Genomic DNA, 7,766 nt, shown 5'->3' on the forward strand with positions numbered 1-7,766 from the left:
GCATCAAGTTTATGGCGCCGTTGCCGGGGATTGGTTTTCGATTGACAATTCTCAAATTGGAAGTTAACTAGATCGTGCAATTTCCTAAATCGTAGCATAACAAGTTTATGCGCATCAAGTTTATGGCGCCGTTGCCTTGGTGCTTAAGAGGTGCCAAGAGACTAACCTAGTATTAAACTGGGAAAAGTGTCATTTCATGGTCACAGAAGGAATAGTCCTTGGCCACAAAATCTCTAATAGAGGCATTGAGGTGGACAGAGCTAAGGTGGAACTCATTGAAAAACTACCTCCCCCAAGTAATGTCAAGGCAGTTAGGAGTTTTTTGGGACACGCTGGTTTTTACAGAAGGTTTATTAGAGACTTTTCTAAAATAGCCAAACCTTTGAGTAACTTGCTTGTCTCTGATACACCCTTTGTATTTGGAGGTTAAACGCCAGAAGTAAGAAAGGCACCAGGAGCATTTCCACGTTTAAGCTCCAGTTTAAGGTTAAACTGGAGCTTAAACGTGGAAATGCTCCTGGTGCCTTTCTTACTTCTGGCGTTTAACCTCCAGTTTAAGGTTAAACTGGAGCTTAAACGTGGAAATGCTCCTGGTGCCTTTCTTACTTCTGGCGTTTAACCTCCAGTTTAAGGTTAAACTGGAGCTTAAACGTGGAAATGCTCCTGGTGCCTTTCTTACTTCTGGCGTTTAACCTCCAGTTTAAGGTTAAACTGGAGCTTAAACGTGGAAATGCTCCTGGTGCCTTTCTTACTTCTGGCGTTTAACCTCCAGTTTAAGGTTAAACTGGAGCTTAAACGTGGAAATGCTCCTGGTGCCTTTCTTACTTCTGGCGTTTAACCTCCAGTTTAAGGTTAAACTGGAGCTTAAACGTGGAAATGCTCCTGGTGCCTTTCTTACTTCTGGCGTTTAACCTCCAGTTTAAGGTTAAACTGGAGCTTAAACGTGGAAATGCTCCTGGTGCCTTTCTTACTTCTGGCGTTTAACCTCCAGTTTAAGGTTAAACTGGAGCTTAAACGTGGAAATGCTCCTGGTGCCTTTCTTACTTCTGGCGTTTAACCTCCAGTTTAAGGTTAAACTGGAGCTTAAACGTGGAAATGCTCCTGGTGCCTTTCTTACTTCTGGCGTTTAACCTCCAGTTTAAGGTTAAACTGGAGCTTAAACGTGGAAATGCTCCTGGTGCCTTTCTTACTTCTGGCGTTTAACCTCCAGTTTAAGGTTAAACTGGAGCTTAAACGTGGAAATGCTCCTGGTGCCTTTCTTACTTCTGGCGTTTAACCTCCAGTTTAAGGTTAAACTGGAGCTTAAACGTGGAAATGCTCCTGGTGCCTTTCTTACTTCTGGCGTTTAACCTCCAGTTTAAGGTTAAACTGGAGCTTAAACGTGGAAATGCTCCTGGTGCCTTTCTTACTTCTGGCGTTTAACCTCCAGTTTAAGGTTAAACTGGAGCTTAAACGTGGAAATGCTCCTGGTGCCTTTCTTACTTCTGGCGTTTAACCTCCAGTTTAAGGTTAAACTGGAGCTTAAACGTGGAAATGCTCCTGGTGCCTTTCTTACTTCTGGCGTTTAACCTCCAGTTTAAGGTTAAACTGGAGCTTAAACGTGGAAATGCTCCTGGTGCCTTTCTTACTTCTGGCGTTTAACCTCCAGTTTAAGGTTAAACTGGAGCTTAAACGTGGAAATGCTCCTGGTGCCTTTCTTACTTCTGGCGTTTAACCTCCAGTTTAAGGTTAAACTGGAGCTTAAACGTGGAAATGCTCCTGGTGCCTTTCTTACTTCTGGCGTTTAACCTCCAGTTTAAGGTTAAACTGGAGCTTAAACGTGGAAATGCTCCTGGTGCCTTTCTTACTTCTGGCGTTTAACCTCCAGTTTAAGGTTAAACTGGAGCTTAAACGTGGAAATGCTCCTGGTGCCTTTCTTACTTCTGGCGTTTAACCTCCAGTTTAAGGTTAAACTGGAGCTTAAACGTGGAAATGCTCCTGGTGCCTTTCTTACTTCTGGCGTTTAACCTCCAGTTTAAGGTTAAACTGGAGCTTAAACGTGGAAATGCTCCTGGTGCCTTTCTTACTTCTGGCGTTTAACCTCCAGTTTAAGGTTAAACTGGAGCTTAAACGTGGAAATGCTCCTGGTGCCTTTCTTACTTCTGGCGTTTAACCTCCAGTTTAAGGTTAAACTGGAGCTTAAACGTGGAAATGCTCCTGGTGCCTTTCTTACTTCTGGCGTTTAACCTCCAGTTTAAGGTTAAACTGGAGCTTAAACGTGGAAATGCTCCTGGTGCCTTTCTTACTTCTGGCGTTTAACCTCCAGTTTAAGGTTAAACTGGAGCTTAAACGTGGAAATGCTCCTGGTGCCTTTCTTACTTCTGGCGTTTAACCTCCAGTTTAAGGTTAAACTGGAGCTTAAACGTGGAAATGCTCCTGGTGCCTTTCTTACTTCTGGCGTTTAACCTCCAGTTTAAGGTTAAACTGGAGCTTAAACGTGGAAATGCTCCTGGTGCCTTTCTTACTTCTGGCGTTTAACCTCCAGTTTAAGGTTAAACTGGAGCTTAAACGTGGAAATGCTCCTGGTGCCTTTCTTACTTCTGGCGTTTAACCTCCAGTTTAAGGTTAAACTGGAGCTTAAACGTGGAAATGCTCCTGGTGCCTTTCTTACTTCTGGCGTTTAACCTCCAGTTTAAGGTTAAACTGGAGCTTAAACGTGGAAATGCTCCTGGTGCCTTTCTTACTTCTGGCGTTTAACCTCCAGTTTAAGGTTAAACTGGAGCTTAAACGTGGAAATGCTCCTGGTGCCTTTCTTACTTCTGGCGTTTAACCTCCAGTTTAAGGTTAAACTGGAGCTTAAACGTGGAAATGCTCCTGGTGCCTTTCTTACTTCTGGCGTTTAACCTCCAGTTTAAGGTTAAACTGGAGCTTAAACGTGGAAATGCTCCTGGTGCCTTTCTTACTTCTGGCGTTTAACCTCCAGTTTAAGGTTAAACTGGAGCTTAAACGTGGAAATGCTCCTGGTGCCTTTCTTACTTCTGGCGTTTAACCTCCAGTTTAAGGTTAAACTGGAGCTTAAACGTGGAAATGCTCCTGGTGCCTTTCTTACTTCTGGCGTTTAACCTCCAGTTTAAGGTTAAACTGGAGCTTAAACGTGGAAATGCTCCTGGTGCCTTTCTTACTTCTGGCGTTTAACCTCCAGTTTAAGGTTAAACTGGAGGTTAAACGCCAGAATGAGAATTTCACTCAGGAAGCATTTCCACGTTTAACCTCCAGTTTAACCTTAAACTGGAGGTTAAACGCCAGAAGTAAGAAAGGCACCAGGAGCATTTCCACGTTTAAGCTCCAGTTTAACCTTAAACTGAAGCTTAAACATGTTCGACTATTTTCCTCCTCCAGGGTTGCTTCCTTCATTTCCACGTTTAAGCTTCAGTTTAACCTTAAACTGAAGCTTAAACGTGTTCGACCCAATTGCTCCTCCAGGGTTGCTTTCTTCATTTCCACGTTTAAACTTTAGTTCAACCTTAAACTGAAGCCTAAACGTGTTCGACCAAGTTTTCTCCTCCAGGGTTGCTTTCTCCATTTCCACGTTTAAGGATTCCGCTCAACTAGAACACACTTCTAATCCGAATTGCTCACTCAACCAATCCTTGTGGGATTCGACCTCACTCTATTGTGAGTTTTTACTTGACGATAACCGGTGCACTTGCCGGAAGGAATTTTGCCAATCGTGCAATTTCCTAAATCGTAGCATAACAAGTTTATGCGCATCACAATCCAACTCATTTCTGATGCTATTTAAGCCAAGGATTAAAGGGGAATCAACATACTTTACATACTTTCACACATTAGTTTAGTTTAGTTTAATTTTTGGAGGGAAAGTTAGTTTTAGAGAGAGAAGTTCTCACTTCTCTCTAGGATTAGGAATTAGGATTAGGATTAGTTCTTAGATCTAGGTTTCAATTCATGCCTTCTCCTACTTTTGATTCTCAATTCTTGTTGTTACATTCTTCTTCCTCTATTCTTTTGTTGTAATCTCTTCTATTTTGCTTCCATGCTTTGTTGTAGATCTACTTTTGTTCCTTCTCTTCTCTTTCAATTCAATTAGAGGTAATTCATAATAATTGTGTTCCTTTTGATTGTTGTTTTTAATTCATTGCCATAATTGTTGTTAGATTCTATTTTTGTTGTCAATTTACTTTACTTTCCTTTTATGCCTTCCAAGTGTTTGATAAAATGCTTGGTTGGATTTTAGTGTAGATTTTGTTCCTCTTGGCCTAGGTGGAGTAATTAGTGATGCTTGAGTTATCTAATTCCTTTGTTGATTGATAATTAGAAGTTGCTAATTGATTTGGATACCACTAAAGCTAGTCTTTCCCTTGGGAGTTGGCTAGGACTTGTGGAATCAAGTTGATTCATCCACTTGACTTTCCTCCATGGTTAGAGGTTAACTAAGTGGTAGCAATGGATAATTTGTGGTCACAATTGAGGAGGATAACTAGAATAGGACTTCTAGTTCTCATAACCTTGCCAAGAGCTTTTCATAGTTATTACTTTATTTTCATTGCATTTTACATTTCTTGTCTCCTATCTCAAAAAACCCCAAACATACTTCATAACCAATAACAAGGTCACTTTATTGTAATTCATAGGGAGAACGACCCGAGGTTCAATACTTCGGTTTATAAATTTAGGGGTTTGTTACTTGTGACAAACAATCTTTTGTATGAAAGGACTATTGTTAGTTTAGAAACTATACTTGCAACGAAAATTTATTGTGAATTCTAGACCACACAAAAGCTCTCTCATCAGCTACCCATATTTTATTTATTTGCATATCTTTGTTTGTGGATTATTCTTCTTCCTTTTTGTCCTCTTTCAAGATGGCCACCAAGAAGGGAAATAGAACACTTCTAAATGGGGCAACAAACAAGTCCTGCTGCACAATCTTTGGAGGAAGCGCATCAGTTGTAGCCACCCGTCCACTTGCACATCTTAGCATACACCGAGGACGGTGCAATCTTTAAGTGTGGGGAGGTCGATACTTACTTCCGTGGGTTAGTTACTTTCTTTTCAACACCAATTCTTACTCTTCTTTGTTAGATTAGTTGTTGTATTTCATAATAGATTACATATATAGTTAGTTGCTTGCATTTATGTCCTACTTAGTTGAAGTGATGAATTCTTTTCTAAGAAACTATTTTATAACATTTCACTAATTTGAATTAAAACTTTTGTTGAACTTGCTTGAAGAAATTTATTTTAGAACATGGTTTTAGAGCTAGAACACAAAACTAGTGAGATTTTGAGCCTATTTGATTGGTTGCATCTTATCAACTAATATTTTGTTTTGGTGTGTGTTGTTCTCTATAAAATTGTGATCTTTATCTTGCTTGATTCTATATTTCCATTATTTGATGTATGCATGCAGTTATGTGATTGAGACATTTGTTTCACTGTAGCTTACATACCCATATGGCCTTATCCCTTTTCATCATCCTTTGCAAACCAATGTTGAACCATTTTATCCCGTTTATTCTTTACTTTAGCTCATCATTAACTCTAAGTGGAAAACAATAATTGTCCCTAATTTGAATCCTTGGTTAGCTTAGACCAGTGAAAGTGTTCACGATTTAAGTGTGGGAAAGTTAGGTTTGGCAATATTTGGTTTGGGAATTGAGTATGTTAGACTTTTTTGTGGAAATGTGAAAAGAATGTTGAGGACATATTCTTGCATTCAATACCTTAAACATATGCATTGATAAAAACAAAAGAAAAGAAAAATAAAAAGAAAAAATGAGAAAAAGAAAAAAAAAAGAGCAAATAATAAAAAAGGGACAAAATGCCCCAAAGTAAATGGCAATAGCAATGCATATGAGTTGTACTCAAATTTAGATGCATGAATATGTTAGACTTGCTCTTCTTCTACCAATCAACAAAGATTTAATGCACAAATACACATATCATAAGGTCTTTTAAGGGTTGTAATAGGGTTAGGGTCAAGGTAGGATTGTATTTGGTTAAGTGGACTAAAATCTGAATCCTTGATTAACCTAAACTTTCCACCTAACTTATATTCTGATTACATGGATTGTCTAAGTTAGGTGGAAAGTTTAGGTTAATCAAGGATTCAGATTTTAGTCCACTTAACCAAATACAATCCTACCTTGACCCTAACCCCATTACAACCCTTAAAAGACCTCATGATATGTGTATTTGTGCATTAAATCTTTGTTGATTGGTAGAAGAAGAGCAAGTCTTAGAAAGCAAGATTAGTAGAGAATTGAGAGAATCGAGCCTTAAACACTTGAGTGATTAGAGTGTATACACTTCTGGTGAATGTTCGATGCTCGATTCTTTGTTCCCGGCGTTCACGAGCTTTCTTCGCGCAAGTCTACTTGTATTTAATTTTATGATTTGAATTAGTGAGAACCAGTTCATATTTGTTTTTGGAAGGTTGATTTACTTTTAACTAAGTAGGTAAAAATATTTTGCATTTAGTTGCATTTCATAAATTCTACCATCCCTCTTCACTCTCTTATAGTTTCTCTTGAGCTTAACTTGAGGACATGCTAATGTTTAAGTGTGGAAAGATTGATAAACCACTATTTTGCGATTTATTTTGTATTGAATTGAGTGGGTTTTATCCAGTATTCTCACACTTATTCGTATAATTCGCATGTTTTACATTTTCCTTCATAATTTTGTGCTATGATTGAAAACATGCTTCTTTAGCCTTAAATTTGCTAATTTTAATCCTCTCTTATTACCATTCGATGCCGTGATATGTGTGTTAAGTGTTTTTAGGGTTTACAGGGCAAGAATGGCTTAGAGGATGGAAAGGAAGCATGCAAAAGTGGAAGGAACACAAGAAAATGTAGATTTGAGAAGCTGATTTCAACGCGCACGCATGGACGACGCGTGCGCATGATCGCGCCATACTTCAAGCGACGTATACGCGTGACGAGCGTCACGTGCTGCAATTACAGAAAACGCTGGGGGCAATTTTTGGGTTGTTTTTGGCCCAGTTTCAAGCCCAAAAATGAAGAATAGAGGCTGCAGAGTGGAACTGGGAGAAGAATGAATCATTCATACTTTCATTCACATTAATTAGGTTTAGATGTAGTTTTCTAGAGACAAAGGAGAGCTCTCTCCTCTCTCTAGGTTTATGGTTTCTTATTTCAATTTCTCCTTAAGTTCAGGTTCAATCTTCCTTTAATTTAGTTTTCTCTCACTTTTATTTGTTTAAACACTTTAGTTCATCTTCTTCTCTTGTTAATTTCTCTTTTTTGCATTTTTTATGTTTATGAGCTCTTGTTACATTTGATTTCTGTTAATGCAATTTATGTTCTCCATGTTTATTGTTACTCTCTTTAATTATTAATCATTGATGCTTGCAATTGGTTGTTTAGATTTAATATTCCTTGTTAATTTTTCTATGCTTTTATTTTGTGCCTACCAAGTGTTTGATAAAATACTTGGTTGGATTTTAAATTAGAATTTTGTATTCTTAGCTTGGATTGAGCAATTTGGAGACTCTTAAATTGTCAAAGTCTCTTGTTGGTTGGTGATTAAAAGTTGTTAGTTGGCTTGAGCTTCACTAACTCTAGTCTTTGATTAGGACTTGTGAACTCAAGTTGAATTGCTCACTTGACTTTCCTTCAACTGTTAGAAGTTAACTAAGTGAGAACAATTTGTAATTACCATCACAATTGACAATGATAATGAGGATAGAAATTCTGATTCCCAACCCTTGCTAGGACTTTTCTTAGTTATCAGTTATCTTC

This window comes from Arachis ipaensis, chromosome B02 (assembly GCF_000816755.2).
Source record: "Arachis ipaensis cultivar K30076 chromosome B02, Araip1.1, whole genome shotgun sequence".
NCBI classification, from domain to species: domain Eukaryota; kingdom Viridiplantae; phylum Streptophyta; class Magnoliopsida; order Fabales; family Fabaceae; genus Arachis; species Arachis ipaensis.